Genomic DNA, 10,278 nt, shown 5'->3' with positions numbered 1-10,278 from the left:
GTGACCACCACAAGCTAGGAAGAGAGCCCATACAAGAAACCAATCCCATACTTTATAGTAACCCACTTTGATTTCCTATTAATTTGAAACCCTGTATAGCCCTCACCATCTTGCTTTGACTGATTTCCCCCTTTTCTGCTTTGCTTGATAGTACCAAGTTTGAAAGTATAGGCAAAACTGTGAAGACAGTAAGATTCATTATGACGCCCATCCCGGTTGACTATTATCTTCTTTTAAAGTCCTGTAATGTCTCCAATGTTTTGGTTTTATTCTTTACTGTTTTGTTCAATTTTATTATAACTGATGATATAGGCAATTCTTTTTAAGATAGCAAGAGGTAGTATGGTAACCATTGTTGATCACCTAGTATTTTGTTTTTACATTATCTACTATGTCCATCCTTTTGATTTGACTGACTCTGTTCTGTTATGGCACATTTGGTTTTACTGTCTTCAAAAAAAAGTAATAAGAACTGTGGGAGTAATAAAACCCAAAATGTGTGATTGTCATTGTACAAAAGAAAGAAAAAGAAAGTGCTCTAAAGAATATAACTGCATATATATTTAAGTGTATAAGATAGAAAACCATATTACTGAGTTTTGTTGGATCATTGAACAAAACTCTTTCCAGTCTCAATGTTTGAAAGTCCACTTTATACACTTTAATTTTGTAACTTGAATAACTATTTCTAAGATAACAATATGTAATCTATTAACTAGTGATTTCCTACTGTTTATGTTTTCTGAAATTCTGTATAACTTGTACCCTTTTTCTATTTTTTTTTTCTTTTTCTCCTTAAATTAAAAAAAAAAACAATCCCTGCTAGGACCTTAACCTGTGACTTGCCAGCCTCCAAAACTGTGGAAAAAAAAATAAGTTTCTGTTGTATAAGACATAATTTGTGGTATTCTGTTATGGCAGACTAATACAGCTAGCCAACTCCCACCATGTGCTTATGGCTTTGCCTCAAAAGAAAATCAGGATATTTCTAAGAAGGGCAAATGTGTTTTGAGCAATGGAAGCATTTTAAACATTCACTATAATAAATATCACTCCAAATACCTGGTGAGCTCATTGTTCCCCAAGTATCTGTGCACAGCTCATGTACCCAGGCTGGGTTTCCGTGACTACTAATTCACAAAAAGTGAATTCGGAGAAGCACCTGCCCACAGGGAGAGCTAGGGTCAGACTTTGCCTCTGAGCACCACACTGATATAACACCTGTGTCTGCAGCTAAATTCCAGTGTCAAGAGTACACGGTACTTGCAGCTCCTTGATTAACATTAAGGCTAAAGCAAAATGGAATTGACTACTATGTACTGTCATGTACTCAAGAAGGCATATCTAAATGCCTTCTAACTGCTCAATGGCAGTTAGGTAACAACTGCTATGAACTGATTTTGCTGAGTTTTATCCAGGTTAGATTACTCTTCAAAACAGCCTGCAAAATAAATACCCCCTTTTTTTCTATTGTGAAAAACAATAGAAACTACAAACTGCTTAAATACAAAACAACCAGAGGGTAAATAAGCAACACATGAATGAGCAAGTAGGAAATCAGTATAAAGTTTACACTATACACTAATCGCATCAGAACAAATACATATGGAAAAGCCCTGAATTAAGGTCTTGAACCTGCAGCTTGACATCATGAGAATAATCTCTTCTGGCCTGAATTTCCTCCCCTGGCCAGTGAGGCCCGGCTGAAAACCTATGAGTGGACTTGCCGCTCAGAGACGATGCCATTCCATGCCTTCTAATGGGTTCAGCAAGCAGAAAGTGTGGAACTACTCAGGGAATTTTTCTCAAAATGAGAAACACTTTCAACCTATTCTCAGACTCACCACAAGTTTCTTTACACTAATTCAATGAAGTGCCCACCTGGAGCAAAATCCCATTATCCTACTTGTGCTCAGGCCTTACCTTAATGACTCCCCCAATGCCTGTGCACAGCTGATCCTCCTGCCTTTCCTCAAGCTTCCTCCTCCTGGAGGCCTCTGAATCTCTCCTGTCCTAGTCTTTGTTTTCTGGCCTTGCCTCTTTTGCCTCTTCTTCCTCTACCAGCATCTAATGCTAATGACCTCTCCTTGGCTTTTTTTCTTGCTTTCCCACAAATTCTGATTATTTTGTTTACTTTATGTCTTCAAATACCAACTACGTAATCCTTCTGCTTTATCTCCAGTGGAGGTGCCTTCTCCAAGTTCCAGATCCATATCTCACAAGTTCAGCCCCTCTTTTTCATGCCCAATGTAGTATCTCAGGATTGAGCTCTCAGCCTCTCTCCTGATCACCCTACGTTCATGCCTACCCATTCCAAATACACCTGAGTAATAGCTGAGACATAACACTCCATCATGACCCCTCACACCAGCTCAGTCTTCTTCCTAGACTGTCAAACACAGATGGGATAAAGTCCAAACTCCTCTGCATGACAAAATCTATGTGTCACATACATGGCTTACTAGACCACAGCTCCTGTCCCAATCACAGCTTGCTTCACACTGAGCTGTGTCCCAGTACTTGACAGCATGCATTTCATCTTTAATAGCTGGTCCTACACAATGCCTGAATATAGGGGCTCAAGAAGCCACCAATTAGCTACAGGAGTGGATAAACAAATACGCAGAACAATTTATAATGTGGTTATGTTCTGGTAAACCTATCATCAATCAAGAATACTATAAATTGAAAATACATTTAATACCCTGATAAACGTACTATAAAGTGAAAAATTGTGTTAAAATTAGAAAAATGAGAAAGGAAGTGCTCAAAAGGAAAGGATAACTGGGATAGGGGAAAGGAGAAAAGGAAGAAAGGAAAAGATTATATGTATGTAGGTATACACATATAAATGTATGTAGGTAAATGTACGCAAAATAGATAACTCTATTACTAATCTCTTTTAGCTCATCAAAAAGAGCAGATTATGCTGTCACTGACTGATCATTTTTTGTGCCTAAATCTTGTAACTTGAGAAGCTACTTCTAAGACATACTATGCAATATATTCAATAGTGTTAATTTCCTACCATTTGTTTTTGAAATTCTGTATCATTTTTATCCTTTTGTTTTGTATGGAAAATCGAACTCACAACACCATGCTTGCCAGACAGGTTCTTATACCGCTGAGCTAAATCCCCGGCCTGTTTTTCTTTTTGAAAGAAAAAACAGAAAAATGAAGAAGAAAAGGTATATTTACCTAGCCTCATACTATTTACAAAGAAACTTACAAAGAGTAAAGTAATAATTTTATAGTGGAGAAGCCTGGCAAACTCTATGTTTCCCATGTGAGCAAAGGTAACATCATTACTAAGCAATAATCAGATGAAGTGACATCAGGTACTCCTGTGTGTACTAAGAAAGCAATAACTTTGTATCTATGATATTCTTGCCAAAAATGCACTTTAATTGAATTATGAAAAAAACAAAATCAGACAAACCAGGCTGGGGATTTAGCTCAGCGGTGTAAGCACTCGCCTGGCAAGCACAAGGTCATGAGTTCAATCCCCAGTACAAAAAAAAAAAAAAATCAGACAAATCAAAAGTGTGGAGCAATGCAAAATAATTGTCTAATTTTCTCTAATAATGTCATAACCAAGACACAAACCAACAAGACATAAACCAAGGAACCGTCTTAGATTAAAGAGACACAACTGCTGTGGCTTGTGTACAGACTGTCATCCAAAGACTCATACTTCGTGCCCAGTGTGGCACTGTGGAGGTGGTGAATCTTTTAAAAATGGGGCCCGTTGGATGTGGTGGCACATGCGAGTTATCCCAGCACTCGGGAGGCTGAGACGGGAGAATCATTGCAAATTCGAGGCCAGAATGAGGTGCACAGCAAGACCTGATTTTAAAAAAAAAAAAAAAAAAAAGGTGGACCTAAGAGAGACAATTAGAATGTGAAGCACCATCCTCATGAAGGAAGTATTGCTGGTCTCAAAACAGTGAATTAGTTCCTGTGAAATTGAGTGATAAAAGAATAAGAGCGGGCCGAACCGAGGGGGACCCGGCAGATGACGACCCGCCAGGCCTGCACCTGGTGTCCACTGAGGTCCCCGCCACTGCCTGGCACCAGAGCGGAAGTCACGCTTCTGCGGGAGGCCCAGGCGCATGCATGCGTGGGCATCGTCGCTGCCGAGGCTGGGGCGCACCCTTTTGCCCAGGACTGAAGCGGCTGCAGCAACGCGCACTCGCTGTCCCGTGTGGTGCAAGATTTTGGCGCCCGGAGCCCCCTTCCTGTGGCAGCCCTGCACCCCCGTGATGACGGCAACTCCTTCGTGGGAGGTCACTCCTTGCGAGGGGACCCCCAGGTTCCCAGAACTCCAGGAAAGCTGCTCTGTGCAGCTGCAGCACGTGGAAGGCGGAGGAGCACCCCCAAGTTGGGACCACATCCTCGGAGCGCCAGTCTCCCGGGTACCTTCAGCAGCAAAGTCTGCATCAGCAGAGGCCATACTGAAACACTCGGTCCAGGACCTCATCCACGGTCCTCATTGTGGTGTGGAGGAAGACGGTGGCTTTGGTTTTGTGAGGGACCCGTGTTATTTGGCTGGCTCTGGCCCTAGGTCCCTCAGTTGTTCAGAAAGAGGTGGAGAAGAGATTCCACTGTTCACCTACCATCCTACTCCTCCTGGTTGGAGTGGCTCAGGCTGCCAATGGCTCCTCAGTTCCTAGTGACTATGCTGGGGCCCTGACCATCAGAAACAAGCCAGCAGAGCGCCAGGCCCCAGGCCTCTGCCGCCGGGAGTGCAGGGGCAGTCCCCAGAGGCCAGGGCTGCACCTCTGACACTGCTCAGCTCCCCTCTGCCTTCACCTGTTTCCACTAGCTACAGTTTACATCTGAATTCACCGGAGTCACCAAAGCACTGCAGGAAGGAGCTGAGCCTTCCCAGTTCCTGCAGCACTCAGACCCAGACATTCCGGGGAGGGTCTCTCTGCAAGTGAGTCAGGCCTGCAAGCATTCTACCCACCCACCGACGACCTCAAGAGGAGCCCAAGGACAAAGTGTTCGTGAAGAACTAGCATCCCAAGGCCACTTCCGGCCCCATATTTGAAGCTCTTTCTTCACTTGCACCCCGCCCAGCCAGGAAGCTCCAGTAGATAGCTCAGCTGATTTTCCTCCACCTCCTCTCCAAGCTGAGTGTGAGGCACTGCTGGCCACAGAGGCTCCTGAGGGTCCTGGCCACAGCTCGGGTCTGTTTTCCAGGGTGACAACTGCAAGGGCAAGGCACGCACCTGCTGCAGCCCATTGGAGAGGCCGCCAGCCGCTCCTCCCAGTGCCCAAACTCCTATCAGATGTTCAGAGGCCAATGAGTCCATCACACCCTCCTTGAGGGGTGTGCGCCCCCGCTAGTAGGTCTCCTGGCAAGCAGCTGAGCTTGCCATCCCCTCCATGTCAGCCGCAAAGCTCATCCATGAACCTCCTGGTGGAACTCAGAAAGTCAGCACCGATCCTCAGAAACCTCAGAAGGTATCAGAACAGAGACTCTGGCCAAGAAAACCATGCACCAAGACAAATCTCTGTCACCATTTTGGAGGGTGACTGTGGACCTGATGGAAGGTTTGCTTCCTCGAGATACTAACTTGCAGAAGGGAGATGGTACCGAAAGGAAGGCTATGCAGAGCACTGTCAGCCACCCGCAGGCGAAGGCAACAGGAATAAAGACAAGGAAGTGGTGGGCGTGTTGGTCTGCGGTCCTGCCTACTACAGTGTGTCTGCTGCCGAGGCCGAGCTCCCAAACAAAATCAAAGAAATGCTAGAAGAGGTGACGAGATAGACTAGCAGGTGAATATCAGTGAGAAAAAAGACTGAGCTCATAGAGAACCTCACCCACAAGCCTAAGACCCTCCAGGAAGCAAATGGGAGTCTGCTCATGGACATCAAGCTTAACAGGGCCCTGGGAGCAGAGGTGGAGGCTCTGAACAGTGAGCTCGGCAAACCCAACGAGTTTGACAAGTACGGGATGTTCCTAGGCGCCCTAGAACCTGCTGCTGTCCCTCTCGAGGTGCCTGACCCAAGTAGAGACCATCCTTAGTGGTCTTGATGTTAGTGGTAAAGAAAGGAACTCACTGACTGAGCAGAGAAAGATCCTGGCTGGGCCGCACAAGGATGCCTGTGAGCTGAAGGAGAACTTGGACCAGAGGGAGCAGGTGATGCTTGACCTCCTGGCCAGTTACCTCTCCAAGGAGCAACTCCAGGATTACCAGCATTTCGTGAAAATGAAGTCAGCGCTCCTCACTGAGCAGCAAAGGCTGGATGACAAGATCAAGCTAGGCAAGGAACAGGCGAAGTGTCTGCTGGAGAGCCTTCCTGCCCACTTCACTCCCAAGGTCAGGGCCCTCACTGTGCCCCCATGTCCCAAACCAGGGGACATCTCTTGGCAGAAGTACTTCCAGTGGTGTGTTTTCAACCCAAACCTCCCCACTTTAACCTCTTCTAAAAATACCCAACCAAAACACCACCACTTCTCTCAACACTGTTTAATCTGAAAAAATATTTCACTACAAACCACCACTCAAACCACATGGGTTATGGGGTTTTCCTGAATAAAAGGAAAATCAGAGCCATCCAAGAAAAAGCCTGTTTCTCCCTCCTGCCCTTCATGACTGTCCTGAGAGCTTGAAAGCTGCTGGAAACTTTTCCCTTTTTATCCTCTGCAGTAGAAGGAGAGTTAACGACACTGAAGTACGAGTTGGAGTTTAGATTTTAGCAGCAGAGGCAGTGTGGGCCACCCCCAGGAATCACCCACAGTGGCCTTCCTTGCTGGTGGGCAGATCCTGACAGCAAGATACAAGTACCGTTAATGAAGGCTCTGCAATCCAAAGCCTTAAAAACACAACACACCAACAAGAGAATTTCAAAACATTGACCATTGTTCTTACTTACATTTTTAAAAATGAAAAAGATTATTATGTTTGTGCGCTGACCATTTACTTGATTCTGTTTTATAGTGGATATAGATTGTTATGTTGAGCTTTGTATTTTGTGAAAAACTTAATGAAGGAATTCCAAAGATAGTCAAAAAAGAATATATCTTGCCCCTCCCCTATGTCCACTTCCTGTTTCACCAAGTGATCTCTAACCATCCTCAAATGTGCTCCTGCCATGATGCCACTGGCCATGTTGTGATGGGACCAGAAGGCCCTAACCAGCATCTGAACAGATGAGACCACACAATCTTTAACTTGCAGCCTCCAAAACAATGAATGAAATAAGCCTCTTCCCTTTACAAAGTACCAGTGTCCAGTATTCTGTTACAGCAACACAAAATGGGCATAAACAGTTGGATACTTGACCAGAAAAAAGGACATTAGTAGGGCAGTTTGTGAAATCCAGATGAGGTATATAGATTAAATACTGGTATTAAATCAATTAAGTGCTTTTGATTCTTACACTATGGTTATACAAAATACTGTATCGATATTTGGGAATTTGACAACATGTAGAACTTTCTGAACTGTATTTACAAATTCTCCTTTAACAAGGGAGGTGACTGGCCCCACACACAGTAGGTCTGGGTGAGAGGGTAGGCAGGAGGGGAAGAGGGAGAAAAGGTAAGAACCAGAGAAATGAAGGCAGGAAGACTTTCCCATAATGCTCAGAGTCACGCCTCGAGGAGTTGGTGAGCAGATGTGCATCTGAAAGGCCTTGAGGACTATACCCGGGGCTATGGTTCAAACATGCCTCGCTCCTCAGAGGTTCGTGTGTTGGAGGCCTTTAAAGAATTCCTTCAAAGAACTTCTTTGCATGCAATCGCAGCCACTAAGAGGCTGAGGCAGAGCTGCATGTTTGAGCCCAGCCTGGGCAATTTAGCAACTTAGCAAGACCCTGTCAAAAGATTTAAAAGGCTAAATAAATAAATGACTGGGGATGTAGCTCAGTATGGAAACCCTGGATTCAATCCTGAGTCTTGTAATCAATCAATCAGTAATTTTTCACTATCCTAAGGAAGAAACTCTCCTCTGTGTTCATGGGAATTTGACAGAGTATGAATTCCCATCCTTCTCCAGTCACAACTGAATACTAAACCTGTACTTGCCAATAATTACTAGATTTGCATATTGAAAATTGTTGGAATCATTCTAAGCGACTTCCCCATGAGACAATGTCTTAGTTACTTTTCTTATTGCTGAGACAAAATACCCAACACCCAAAGTTAAGAGGAAAGATTGATTGTAGCTCACCATTTATAGAAGTTTCGTTCCTATTTGGTTGACTCCAAGGCAGGTTGGCATGGCAGAGGGGCATCCCAGGAGAGAAACAGTCCATGGCAAGCAGAGGGCAGCAAAGCAGCAAAATAGAGAAGCAAGCAGCAAGCTACAACAGCCGCTCTGTCCCTTTTAGTCCCTGTTAGTCTGCCCCTTATATTCTATCCAGGCTCCGCACCTATGGGGTGGACCTTCCCGTTATCCACACCCAGCACTATGCCAAACCAATCAGTGGAATGATTTAATAATTTCAGTTTTAATCCGAGTATCATACACTCTAGATGAAAAGTTCAACCTGTGACTGCATGAGGCTTTGAGGGGACATCTAGACCCAGTTGCAACAGACAATTAATTTGATGAACTATTTCGTATGTCTCATTAATGCTAGTAATTTTCCTTGTTGCATGGAGATATCATTGATTTAACATTAGTTGCAGGGGAGTGGTAAATCTAATGCTGAGCTACCCCTCTGAGACTAGCAGCAGTGAGCTCTCCTTGTGGTTGGGAAAGCTCCCATTAGCTTCTTAAGGAGATCAGGCCTTTCCTCTTGGCCTCGTCAGCTTCCTCCTCTTCAGTTCAGAGGCTGATTGGTCAGTCCAGGACCTCTCAGGGCAGGTTCATTTCCTGCACCCTCCTACTGTGTGTCGTTTGCCTGTACAAACTCATTTCAGTCAAAAGACTTGGAAGGCTAAAGAAAGAGTATCCCAAGTTCAAAGCCAGCATGGGCAACTTAGCGAGACTTCGTCTAAAACTAATAACTAAAAATAAGAAAGACTTCAGAAATTCCCTATGCTATGGCGAAGCTTCTATCAGATGGCAGATAACAGAGAAAACAGAGATGTTGATTCCTTCTTTGGAAACCCATAAATTTCACAGACTTTGGCAGAGAGAGTCTAAGAATCTCTCTTAACTACACACAGTATTAAAGATTGAGAGCAAAAATTTGGACCATTAAACTTACTTTGCTGCTGATAATTTTTTAAACTTAAAACTTTCATAAACTTAACGCCATGACTCATTTTTCCAGCCACATGGGTGCACATGTACATGCACATGTGCACACACACACACCCTTTGCACATCCCATCACCCCTCTGATTTCCGTTAAAACATGAAAACCTGGGTACAGATTCTCAGACAGTAAACACTGTGGCAATGGAGAGAAATGTCAATGACAGCATAATATTAAGAATCAGGAGCCCATAAACCCTGCTTTTATGTTTATACACTATATTTGCATTTCTTAAGTTTGAAAAAAGATTAAATACTTAGCTTAACAATGCCAGACACGTTTCTTACCTTGGATACGGGGGATAATTTGCAGTGATTCAGGAAGTAAGTGAGGTTATTCAGAGACTTTGAAATGTGACCGTAAATCAAGGATAGCTTTGCTGACTCCTCTGCTATCAGGGATTTATAGCCTTATGCTTCCCACTCTGGAGCATTCTTAGGCTAAATCTTCACTGGACTCCACCTGACTCAGCCAGATTTCTCAGACACCACAGACCCACAACAGATATTCCTAAGAGGTATATGGTACTTCGTGCTCAGACTAGCTCTGAGGGTTCAATCTGCCTACAATTTTAAAAATATATGAGCACACACACACACATAATTCCTCTTGCAGAAGATGTAATTGAAGTAGAATATGCCTCCAGCATTCTGTTTAACCAAATATATTTAGAATTTTTTCAAGCAATATAAAGTAAAGAGGTAAAGTAATTTATATTGTTGAAAAATACCAACACCTAAACTTTTTCATATTTTTAAAATCTCAACCAAATTACAAATACCTCTGTGTATTTATACCTGCTTGCTATGTATATATTTGTTACTATAACAGAACACCTGAAGCTGAGTGACCTTATGAAGAAAAGAGGCTTGCTTAGCTCACAGTTCGGGATGTCTACATCCAATGTCAGACATATGCTCTCCTTGGAGAACAAGCCATACTCAAACCACAGAACCAACTCTACTGCACATGTTCTAAATCACCTCCATTCTGTTTTTTTGGAGGGGGGGGGTTTAAGTACTGTAGCTTAAGAAAAAAGTGATGAAAATAAATTTTAGT

At 43.6% G+C, this 10,278-nt stretch overlaps 1 pseudogene; it reads left to right on the top strand.

Annotated features, from left to right (window-relative positions):
- The first annotated feature begins 5,391 nt into the window (after positions 1-5,391).
- Positions 5,392-6,429, top strand: LOC100732174 (protein Shroom3-like; annotated as a pseudogene).
- The last annotated feature ends 3,849 nt before the right edge of the window (positions 6,430-10,278 follow it).

The sequence above is a fragment of the Cavia porcellus genome, unplaced genomic scaffold (assembly GCF_034190915.1).
Source record: "Cavia porcellus strain 051 isolate PalLab524CR breed Dunkin Hartley unplaced genomic scaffold, mCavPor4.1 scaffold_10, whole genome shotgun sequence".
NCBI classification, from domain to species: domain Eukaryota; kingdom Metazoa; phylum Chordata; class Mammalia; order Rodentia; family Caviidae; genus Cavia; species Cavia porcellus.
Note: the sequence above shows the minus strand (reverse complement) of the source record. Positions and strands in the feature narration are given on the sequence as shown.